The sequence below is a fragment of the Heterocephalus glaber genome, unplaced genomic scaffold (assembly GCF_053883595.1).
Source record: "Heterocephalus glaber isolate CG9 unplaced genomic scaffold, H.glaber_assembly_v1.0 deba00001781, whole genome shotgun sequence".
NCBI classification, from domain to species: Eukaryota; Metazoa; Chordata; class Mammalia; order Rodentia; family Bathyergidae; genus Heterocephalus; species Heterocephalus glaber.
Window position 1 is genome coordinate 9,758,663 of NW_028258467.1, and position 11,821 is coordinate 9,770,483.

The window sequence follows — 11,821 nt, forward strand, 5'->3', positions numbered from 1 at the left end:
TATCCTTTAGACACTTGGCTGAAGGTAACTGTATGCAGTAGTCTTTATTGTACCTGTGTTTTGACTGCGACTAGTCACTTGAAGTCAGGTGTGGAATTTTCCATGTGTGGTATCTGCACTTAAGTTTCTGATTTTGGAGCATTTGGATTTTGGAGTTTGGGATTACGGGTGCTCAGTGGTGGTGCTGTCGTTGTCTGGGGGACCTCAGAGGAAGTGGGTCTGACTTGGGGACCCTGATGGGCCAGAAGTGTGGGCACCGCTGGGCGCTCCTTAGGAGTGTGAGCCCTGGGCAGAGCCCTCCTCGAAGCCTCTCAAGGGGCTCACGGCATGGTGAAGTCTGAGGAGCTGTGTGCTGAGGCTCCTTCTAGCCCCCAAGACCTGGAATCTCCCCAGGCCTGGGTGATTTTTTTTTTGAGGTATAGAAGTTCAGCTGTGTTATTAACAAACCAACCCACTGCAGCTGAAGCACTCGGGGTATGGGAGCAGCTGGGCTGAGGATGGGGTCTCAGGTCAAGAGGAGCCGGTGCTTTTGGTTGAATTTCAATGATTCTTCAGCACTTAAAGTCACTGTGTCCTTTCAGTGGAGACCTCGAATCCTCAGTGTGACAAAAGATTTAAAACTGCAGAGAATTATACCAAAATTTCTTGTTGGTTTGCACCACAGGTTAGGCCAAGTTCACCAGCTCAGCAGAGTGGATCTTCGATGTCTGGTCCACACCACTCAGCTATAGTCAATTAAACAGGAGACAGAAGGAACGATTGAGGAATTTCTGACCTCATTATGTTGGTTATGTGCTCACAATTTTCATAAAAATAAATAATATGCATTAAGTCAAAATCAGGATTCAAATTTGAAACAAGAAAAAAAGGAACAATTTAGCATTCTTAAGGGAAAACAATAGAAATCTCTTTAAATAGACATTTTATTATACCCACAGGTGATAAAATCCCAGAGCTACTGTTAGGCAGGTAAATATGGACCCTGTAAGGAAAGACAATGGAGACTGCTATTAGTTCTCCTAACTGCTACTTGAGGAAGTAGGTTTTTACATTGTATTAGGCATCATAAGTAATCTACAGATGACTTGAAGTACAGGGTCATCTGTTTATTAAGAATACAATGACACCTACTCACCTAAAACATTTTTTTAAAACTCTAGAAAAATTAGTTTGCTTAATGATGTACCGTATTCCATAAAACACCTGCCTATTAAAAAAGAAACCACACTCCTTGAAACCATCATTGTCAAAGTAAAAATGTATCCAATATTCCAGAAAATTTTTCAGTACAAGTTTTGAATCACAAAAACTCCACTGTCACAAACTATATGTATTTGTAGTTACAGGGACACATACTTTAACATAAAGAACAAAATCTCACTGTAACACTGCTGTAACTTAAAAATATTAATCCAAAACGATAAAACTGACTTGAAATAATAGCTAACTTAAAAAAAAACATTTAAATCTTCACCCATCTCCTGGACCAAAAATTGCAAAGGCAAAATAACTCCTTAAAAGTAACATCACCAACTGCCAGACATGGTGGTGCAGGCCTGTAATCCTAGTACTCTGGAGAGGCTGAGGCAGGAGGATTCCAAGTTTCAGCCTGGGCAACTTAGCAAGATCCTACTTTAAAATAAATAGCTGGGGATGTGTCTCAGTACTGACTGAACCACCAAAAGAAAAAAAAAGTAGTGTCACCAATTGAAGTAGAAAGATCATGACTCAACGGGCTTCATTTCACTCATAATATATTCCTTGCATTAAGTTTCACTATAATCTGAAGTATCCACAGCCCAGTGATAGTATCCTCTCAAATTTATGATTTTACCAACTGTAAACTCTACCGTTACTTTTATTTGCTACTAAGAAAGAAAAAATGCCAATTAAAGTATGATACCCCATCTAATGGAAAGTGTTTTGTTTTGTTCTTTCTGAAACACAGCCTCACTATACAGCCCAGGCTGGCCTCGAACTTGCAACAATCCTCCTGCCTCAATCTCCTGAGTACTGGGATGGAAATTGAAAAGTCTTTCAGTTTAAGAGATGTTAAAACACACGCATGAAAGTGCTAGACTCAAATAAATCCAGTAGTTGTCTCGGCGAGTTTGTAAATCCCGGGTACCTCCTTTCCAGGTTGCCTGGAGCGCCTAGACACCTAACGGCCTTACCTGCTAGATACTTGATCGTGTGGAGCTTGTGTGCCTCCAGCATGGTCTCGAGTGAGGCCAGTGACCTTGGTCTCGATCTTCCTGTCTGTCTGTGTCAGGGCCCGGTCCTGCTGGGCATGCAGTTCCACTATTTCCGTCCTCAATTCCAGCAGCTTCCTTTCCTTCAGTGAATACAATTCTTTTACTCTGCTCTTTTCTAGATTGAAGTCTAACTTGGTATCTGTTCGGACTTCGATCACTTCATCCTTTACTTGTTTTAACTGATGTGGTTCAAGTTTTATTTTCGCATTTTCTGCTCCAAGGGCTGAAAATTCGCTCTTCTCCAAAATAATCATATCCTTTTTCACATTTGCAATCTTAGACGTTATTTGCTGACGAGTGACCTCCTGCTGCACCTTGGTGTCCCTGTCTTTGTAGACGACATCCGTGTTGGCCTCCACCATCTTGGCCAGTGCAGACACAATGCTTTCTGCTTGCTGAGTCGTAAACCCTTCTTCTTCCAGTAAGCACCGTAAGGCTGGCTATCCAAGTAGAATTTCTGATTCCCGGGCGAGGTGAAGTTTGTCCTCTTGTGCTCCAGCTGCAGGCACTGCGCTGACAGGGGTAGCTGTCTCCTGGAGGCCCGGGCCACGCGAGCTCCTAGTCGGCCAGCGGGCGGCCCGCGGAGGCCTGGGTGATTTTGACCTTCAGAGTCACATCTTCGGAGACAGTAGTCATGAGGCCAGCCCTGCATTTCAACCTCTCTCCTTGCTTTCCTCAAACATCCCCTGCTGCCTCAGGCTCATGTGTGCCAGGATGACCCGGCCCTGAATTCTGCTGTGCTCCATGTGCTTCCTGGAGTGCTCAGCCCCAAAAGATTTCAGCCTAGCATCTTCCCTGTCATCTCTGATGGCCAAGCCAACCCTGACTATCCCTCACTCTCCCCTCCCTGGCCACCAAAGATTCTCCCACATCCCAGCTCTGCAGTTCATGCTGTTTTCCTGGGTCTCCATGCCATCACCGCTTCTCTTACCTGGTCCCCTTCTTCCACCTCCCCCAGCTCCTGGTCTGATCTTTCCTGCTTCTGCTTCATTGTTCCTTCCAAGCTGACCCCTGGCTCTCTCACTCAACTGCCCCAAACCCAGCTCTGCACTCTGGGTTCAAGGACTTCCCTCCTTTGCCCAGGAGCCAAGGCTGCCTCTGACCTAACAGTGTCCGATTCACCTTTGGAGATCCATCTCCAGCAACTTTCTTCTCCTATTTCAGGTCAGGGTACGCGAGCCCAATCTGGTCTGCAGTCTTTTTTTCTCTTTTTTTGTTTGTAGGTTGAATCGGCACCCATTCCCGCCCATTTGTTACTCACCTGAGTCTGCTCTCACTGCAAAGCAGGGCTGAGTTGTAATGACAGACTGAGATATTTACTCTCTGGCCCCTGACAGGAACCATGTACCAACCTTTATTTCAGTACCAGCCAAATGGCACTGCAGGGGCACCTTACACAGAGCGGGGCCTGGCTTGAGGCTGGGCCTCCTCCCACTTGCAAACTCCTTGTTCTTTTCTGCCCACAGTGACGCTTCCTCCCTTGGGAGGTCCAGCTCCAATGCCAGCACATCCAGCCTCCTTCTGCAAACACCGATGGAGAGCCCAGCATGCCTGCATCCGAGTGCTGGGGAGACATCTTTGCTCTTGGGGAGCTCACGCTGGTGCTGCTGGCCCCGCTGCTGCCCACATGTGTTCCTAGAGTGCTGGTCCTCTCATCCCTGTCATGTCTTGGTCTGGAGGCCTGGTGCCCGCCTCATCTTTCTTTAGCATCTGGCACACTGCATGTCAGTATAGTCTGTCAGAATAGATGAATGGATGGCTCTCCTCCCCAGGGTCCACTTCTGGACTATCTCCATAGCTCCTGGACTCCCCCTGCCCTATGATTCCAGCTGCTTCTGCAGTCCCACTTCTGGCCATACGCAGTTTATATTTGAGCTTCTCAAACTTTCCAGTGCAAAAGGCTGCTGAGCCGTCATGCTAGAACCCAAGTAGCTGCTTCTGCAGATGTGGGATGGAGCTCTGCGTTTCTAACTGAGTCTCTGATGCTGCTCCTTCAGGGATCATTTTGAGTAGTAAGGGTTGATTTTTGCCCCTAATTTTACCCTAGAATCACTTGGGGAATGCTTACATGCTCACACCTGGATCCTTTCTCCTAGAGATCGAGTCAGTGAAGGCATGCGTGGTGCAGCCCACTCCCTACAGGTGATTTTAATGTGTAGCCAGAATTAAACCTTAACCAAGAACCCCTGACCTAGAACTATGTCCTAGAGATGCCTGACCTTGGGTCCACCCATCTCCTACGAACTGGTCTTCCTGCCTCTGGTCACACCTCATCTAGTCCATTCTTTGTTTTGTAGTGAGAATGATTTTGCACAAAATGTCAGCCTGTCTGGATACTCATTTACTGAAAATATACAAAGGCTCCCCATTGGTCTCAATCCTGTGACAGCATAAAGGCTCTGAACCTCCCACCCGTCTCCCACCAGAGTCTCACTGCAGGTTCCAGGACCACAGAGCCATGGTTGTTTCCCAAGGCCCTGAATGCTTTCCCCCTCTTCCTTCTCTATGTTCTCATGTGCAGAGTCTTGAAGACAAAATGATCTATCTGCACTAAAGGTGGAGGGCATTGACTTTCTACGAGTTGTTCTTTTCCGTGGATACTGCAACTTATAGAAGGAAAGGTTTATTTGGCTCACAGTTTCAGTGGGTTCAGTCCAAAGTTGGCTGAGTCCAAGGCAGAAAGGGCATGGTGAGGGCATGGCAGAGGACAGCTGTTCACCCCAAGGCAGCTGGGAAGCAGAGAGAGAAGGGAGGGTCAGAACAAGGACATACACCTCCAGTTCACAGCCCACAACCGACTTCCACCCCAGCCCTGCCTCTAACAGCACATTCAGCTATGGACTCACCAATGGATGAATCCACTGATGAGTATGAGGCCCCCATGATCCAATCGTCTTCCAAACATGTAAGACTTTGGAAAAGGCATTTTAGATCTAAACCATAACAGGCAGGAAGTGAAATCATATGTTCTGATCTTTGCTCTGCTGACTAGAAGGTCCATTTTCCACTGCTTTCTGTTACCTAGCTAATGGAAAGTTTTTTGTAAAAAGAAAAGGAAAGAAAAAAGAAAAACCTTTGGCCCATTACCACTTGTTCCTGTTACTCCTCAAGCTGCTGCCAGTAGGTATAAGTATAGGGCAAAACTGCCTGTATGACTGCATATCCTCTGGGTTCCTCTTCCCTGGATGTTATTAGCGCCATGGGTTCCCAGCCAGGACTATTCAGTGGAATGACTTAGCTGGAAGCTTTTAAGAAAAACATTTTTTTTATTGTAGTGAAAAGCACCTAACATACAATTTATTATTTTAGCCATTTTTAAGTGTCCAGTTCAGTCGTGTTAAGTATATTGCTATAGTTTGGGTACAAAATGTCCCCCCAAAATATCATGTGATCAGAAGTGAGACTTTTAGAGTGAAATGGTCTTGAGGCTCTAACTTGGCGAGTGGATTGATCCATTATTTTATAACTTGATGGCATCATTGGAAGGTGATGAAGACTCAGGAGGTGGAGTCCAGCTGAAGGAATGGGTCTTGGGAGCATGGTCGTGGGAACTGTATCTTGTCCCTGGCCCCTTCTCCTTGGCTCTATCGGTCTTCGCTACCTGGGTGTCTTAAGGTGAGCAGCTTTCTCCTGCCACAGTCTTCCGTTATGTTTTGAATTTATCTCAGGTTAAAAGCAATGGAATGGGCTGTCTTTGGCCTGAAACATCTGAATCCATGAATCAAGAAAACCTTTCCTCCTTTTTTAAAAAATAAATTTTACTGGTACATTTTAGGTATACAATGTAATGACATTCATCATTGGGAATTTGCACCTTTACATAGTCTCTCTTGGTTCTTATTTTTCCCCCTTCCCCTGCTCTCCCTTCAACCCCTCCATCCCTCCCTGTTTACAAAGACTTTGTTCCCATTTTTTCATTTTCTCATATTAATTCCATTCCCTTCTTTCTTTTCCCCCACCCCTCCCACTTCCCCTTCCCCTTTGCCCCTTTTCTTCCTATTTCACGTTATCTATTATACCTTTTAGTCTTTATTTACACTTTCAGTTTTTCACACTATTTGGTATGTACACATGTGTGTCCTACTTATTTCACTTGAGTACAGCCTTAATGTGCAGCCATTTAGCTATAAATGTCTCTAATTTCTCATTCTTTATGGCTGAGTAGTACTCCATTTTATAAAAAACCCACATTTTCTTGATCCAGTCTCCAGGTGATGGGGAATTGGGCTGCTTCCAAGTTTTAGCTATTACAAATTGTGCTGCTATGAACATGGGTGCACATATATCGCTGTGGTATGATTCTTTTAATTCTTTGGGGAAGATACCCAGCAGGAGAATAGCTGGGTCAAATGATACTTGCAGTCCTAGTTCTTTGAGGTATCTCAATCCTGATTTCCACAGTGGTTGCACCAGTCTACACTCCCACCAGCAGTGGAGCAGGGCTCCTCTTTCCCCACAGCCTTGCCAGCATTTGTTTTTTAAAATTTTTTAAAATTTTTATTTATTTATTTATTTTTTCAGCATTTGTTATTGGTTGATTTCTTGATAGCAGCCATTCTTTCTGGGGTGAGGTGGCATCTCAGCATTGTTTTCATTTGCATCTCTCAAATGACAAGTGATGTTGAGCATTTTTTCATATGTTTATTTGCTATTTCTACTTATTTGAGAAATGTCTGTTCATTTCAGATGCCCATTTTTGGTTTGGGTCTTTAAATTTGGGAGGTTTGATTTTGTAAGTTCTTTATAGGTTCTAGATAGTAGACCTTTGTCTGAGGAATAGCAGGTGAAAATTTTTTCCTACATTGTGGGTTGTCTCTTCACACTGCTGGTGGTTTCTCTTGTTGTGCAGAAGCTTTGCAATAAGAAGAGATCTCACTTGTTGATTGTTCTAGTACACAGACAACTGAGATTTTGTTCATAAAATCTTTTCCTACACCAATGTCCTCAAGAATTCTACCTAACCTCTATTCCAGCCAGTTCAGCATTTTTATTTTAGATCTTTACTCCATTTTGATTTTACTTTAGTGCATGGTGAGAGATACAGGTCTAGTTTTAATCTTTGGCAAGTTGAAACCCAGTTTTTCCAGCACTGTATATTAAAGAGACTATCTTTCCTCCAGTGAGGGTGTTTGGCTCCTTTTTGGAAGATGAGGTGGCTGAGTGTGTCTGGAGTTGTTTCTGTATTTTCTAATCTGTTCCACTGGTCCACAGGTCAGTTTCTTTGCCAGTACCATGCTGTTTTTATCACAGTAGCTTTGTAGTATAGTTTCAAGTTGGGGGTTGTGATGCCCCCTGCCATGTCTCTGTTGCCTAGAATTGCTTTTGCTATTCTAGGTCTCTTTTTGTTCCAAATGAATTTTTGGATTGTTTTCTCAAGGTCTGTGAAGTATGATGCTGGAGTTTCAATTGGGATTGCATTGAATCTACATAGCAGTTTTGGAAAGATGGCCATTTTCACTATGTTGATTTTTCCTATGCAGGAGCAAGGGATGTCTTTCCAATTTCTGATATCAACTTCAGTGTCTCTTTTCAGAGTGCTATAGTTTTCAGAAAAGAGATCTTTGATTTCTTTTGTTAGGTTGATTCCTAGGAATTTCCATTTTTTGGATGCTACTGTGAAAGGAATTGCTTGCCCTATTTCTCTCTCAGTGAGTCTGTTGATCCTGTACAGGAAAACTATTGATTTTTGTGTGTTGACTTTGTATCCAGGTACTTGACTGAATTTGGTTATTAAGTCTAGAAGACTTTTGGTGGAGTTCTTGGGGTCTTCTATATAGAGTATCATGTCATCTACAAATAATGACAATTTGACTTCTTCATTTCCTATCTTTATTCCTTTTATTTCTTTCTGTTGTCTAATTGCTGTGGCTAACATTTCCAAAACTATATTGAATAGGAGTAGTGATAGTGGACATCCTTGTCTTGTTCCTGATTTTAGTGTGAAGCATTTCAGTTATTGACCATTTAGTATGATATTGGCTGTTGGTTTTTCATAGATAGCTTTTATCAGATTGAGGTAGAGACCATCTATTCCAGTTTTTTGCAGGGTTTTTATCATAAATGCATGTTGGATTTTGTCAAATGGTTTTTCTGCATCAATGGAGATGATCATATGGTTTTTGTCCTTGGCTCTACTGATATAGTGTATTACATTTATTGATTTGCATATGTTGAACCATTCCTGCATCCCTGGGATGAATCCCACTTGGTCAGGGTGTATGATCTTCTTGGTGATCTTCTGCATTCTATTTGCCAGGATCTTTTTAAGGATTTTTGCATCTATGTTCATTATTGAGATTGGTCTACAGTTTTCTTTTTTGGTTGATCTTTCTCTGCTTTGGGGATCAAAGTGATGCTTGCTTCCAGGAATGAATTTGGGAGTATTGCTTCCCTTTAAATTTCATTGAAGAGTTTAAACAGTAGTGGCAATAGTTCCTCTCTAAATGTCTTGTAGAATTCAGCAGTGAAGCCATCAGGACCCGGGCTTTTCTTAGTTGGTAATTTTTAAATTACATTTTCAGTTTCATTGATTGATATTGGATTGTTTAGAATTTTTAGGTCTTCTTTGTTCAACTTTGGTAATTCATACTTATCTAAGAACCTGTCCATTTCTTCTGTGTTTTCCATCTTATTGTCATATAGGTTCTCAAAGTAGGTATTGATGATGTTCTGGATTTCTGCTGGGTCCATTGTAATTTCATCCTTTTCATTCCTAATTGCATGGATTTGGGTCTTTTCTTTCCTTCTTCTGATAAGGTTGGCTAAGGGTTTGTCAGTTTTGTTTATTCTTTTGAAGAACCAACTCTTGGCTTCATTAATTTTTTGTATCATTCTCTTCATCTCCATTGCATTGATTTCTGCTCTGATCTTTATAATTTCCTCCCTTATATGAGCTTTGGGGTTGTCCTGCTCTTCTTTTTCTAGAAGCTTGAAGTTCAGCATCAGGTTGTTTAATTGGGCTCAGTCTGTTTTCCTAATATGAGTATTCACTACTATGAATTTTTCTCATAAGACTGCTTTCATTGTGTCTCATACATTCTGATATGTTTTATTGTCATTGTCATTTAATTGAAGGAACTGTCTGATTTCTTCTTTAATTTCCTCTGTGACCCACTGGTTATTAAGAAGTGTGTTGTTCAATTTCCATGTGTTTATGAAATTCTTGTGGTTTCTTTTGCTATTGATCTCAAATTTCATCACACTATGATCTGATAACATACAGGGCATAACTTCAATTCCTTTGCACGTACTTAAATATGTTCTATGAGCGAGTATGTCATCTATTTTGGAGAATGACTCATGTGCAGCTGAAAAGAATGTGTACTCTGATTTTGTGGAGTGAGACATTCTGTAAACATCTGTTGAATTCATTTGTTCAAGAGTTTGATTGAGTTCTAGTATTTTGTTGCTTATGTTAAAAAATTATATTTATTTGTACATTGTAGGTATACAATATGTTTACATTTATCATTCGGTGCTTGTACCTGTACATGATGTATCTTGGTTCTTATTTTTCCCCCATTACCTGTGTGCCCTTCACCCCCTCCACTCTTCCCTATTTACATAGATTTTGTTTCCATTTTTTTTTCTTTTCTCATAATTTTTTCTTTCCCTTCTTCATTTTCCCCTTCCCCTCCTGCCACCCCTACACCTTTGGACCTTTTCCTATTTAAATTATCAATTATTCATTTTAATCATTTTCATCCTTATTTAGACTTTCAGTTTCTCATACTAGAGAAACTATTTGGTATTTACACATGTGTCCTATTTGTTTCACTTAAGAGTATGGCCTCAATATGCATCCATTTAGCTATAAATGTCTCTAGTTTCTCATTGTTTATGGCTGAATAGTACTCTATTTTATTAAAAAACCCTGACATCTTCTTTATCCAGTTTCCAGTTAATGGGTATTTGTTCTATTTCCAAACTTTAGCTATTACAAACTGTGCTGTTATAAACATAGGTGCCCATATATCACTGTGGTATGATTCTTTTAATTCTTTGGGGAAGATACTGGTAGGGGAATAGCTGGGTCAAATGGGACCTGTAGTCCTAGTTCTTTGAGGTATCTCCATATTGATTTCCACAGTGGTTGCATCAGTCTGCACTCCCACCAGCAATGGAGAAGGGTTCCTTTCTCTCCACACCCCCACCAGCATTTGTTATTGGTTGATTTCTTCATACTAGCCATTCTTTCTGGGGTGAGGTGGAATCTCAGTGTTGTTTTCATCTGCATCTCTCGAATGACCAGTGATGTTGAACATTTTTTCATATATTTATTTGCTGCTTTTACTTCTTTGTCTGAGAAATGTCTGTTCCTTTTTCGATGCCCATTTTTGAATTGGGTCTTTGAATTTGGGGGGTCTGATTTTTTTCAATTCTTTGTATATTCTCAATAGTAGCCCTTTGTCTGAGGCATAACTGCTAAAAATTTCTTTCCACATTGTAGGTTGTCTCTTAGCTCTGTTGGTAGTTTCTCTTGCAGTGCAGAAGCTTTTTAATATGATGAGATCCCAGTTGGTGATTCTTTGTGCTAGCTCCCCTGCTACTGAGGATTTGTTCATAAAGTCTTTTCCTATGCCAATGTCATCAAGAGTTCTACCTAATTTATCTTCCAACAAGTTTAGTGTTTCTATCTTAATATTTAGATCTGTAATCCACTTCGGTCTTAGTTTAGTGCATGGTGATAGGTATGGGTCTAGTTTTAATCTTTGGCAGGTTGAAATCCAGTTTTTCCAACACCATTTATTAAATAGGCTGTCTTTCTTCCAATGAGGGTAGTTGGCTCCTTTGTCAAAGATAAGGTGGCTGAGTTTGTCTAGAGTTGTTTCTGCATCTTCTAATCTATTCCGCTGATCCTCGGGTCTGTTTCTTTGCCACTACCATGCTGTTTTTATCACAGTAGCTTTGTAGTATAGTTTCAAGTTGGGGATTGTGATACTCTCAGTCATGTCTCTGTTCCCTAGAATTGCTTTTGCTATTCTAGGTCTCTTCTTGTTCCAAATGAATTTTTGGATTGTTTTCTCTAGTTCTGTGAAGTATATTGTTGGAATTTCAATTGGCATTGCATTACATCTATATAGTAGAATTGGCAGTATGGCCATTTTCACTATATTGGTTCTTCCTACCCAGGAACAAGGGATATCTTTCCATTTTCTTACATCCTCTTTGATCTCCTTCAGAGTGCAGTAGTTTTCAGTGTAGAGGTCTTCTGCTTCCTTTGTTAGGTTGATTCCTAGATATTTCATTTTTTAGATGCTATTGTAAAAGGAGTTATTTCCCGAATTTCTCTCTCAATGAGTCTGTTATTTGCTTATAAAAAGGCTATTGTTTTTTGAGTGTTGACCTTGTATCCAGCTACTCTACTGAATCTGTCAATTAGGTCTAGAAGACTTTTGATTGAGTTTTTTGGGTCTTCTATGTAAAGTATCATATCATCAGCAAATAATGACAGTTTCACTTCTTCCTTTCCTATCTTTATTCCTTTTATTTCTTTCCCTTTTCTAATTGCTATGGCTAATATTTCCAGAACAATATTGAACAGGCGTGGTGATAGTGGGCATCCT

At 41.3% G+C, this 11,821-nt stretch overlaps 1 pseudogene; it reads right to left on the minus strand.

Moving 5' to 3' along the window:
• Positions 1-827: 827 nt before the first annotated feature.
• Positions 828-3,065, minus strand: LOC101704892 (mitochondrial calcium uniporter regulator 1-like; annotated as a pseudogene).
• Positions 3,066-11,821: the final 8,756 nt, after the last annotated feature.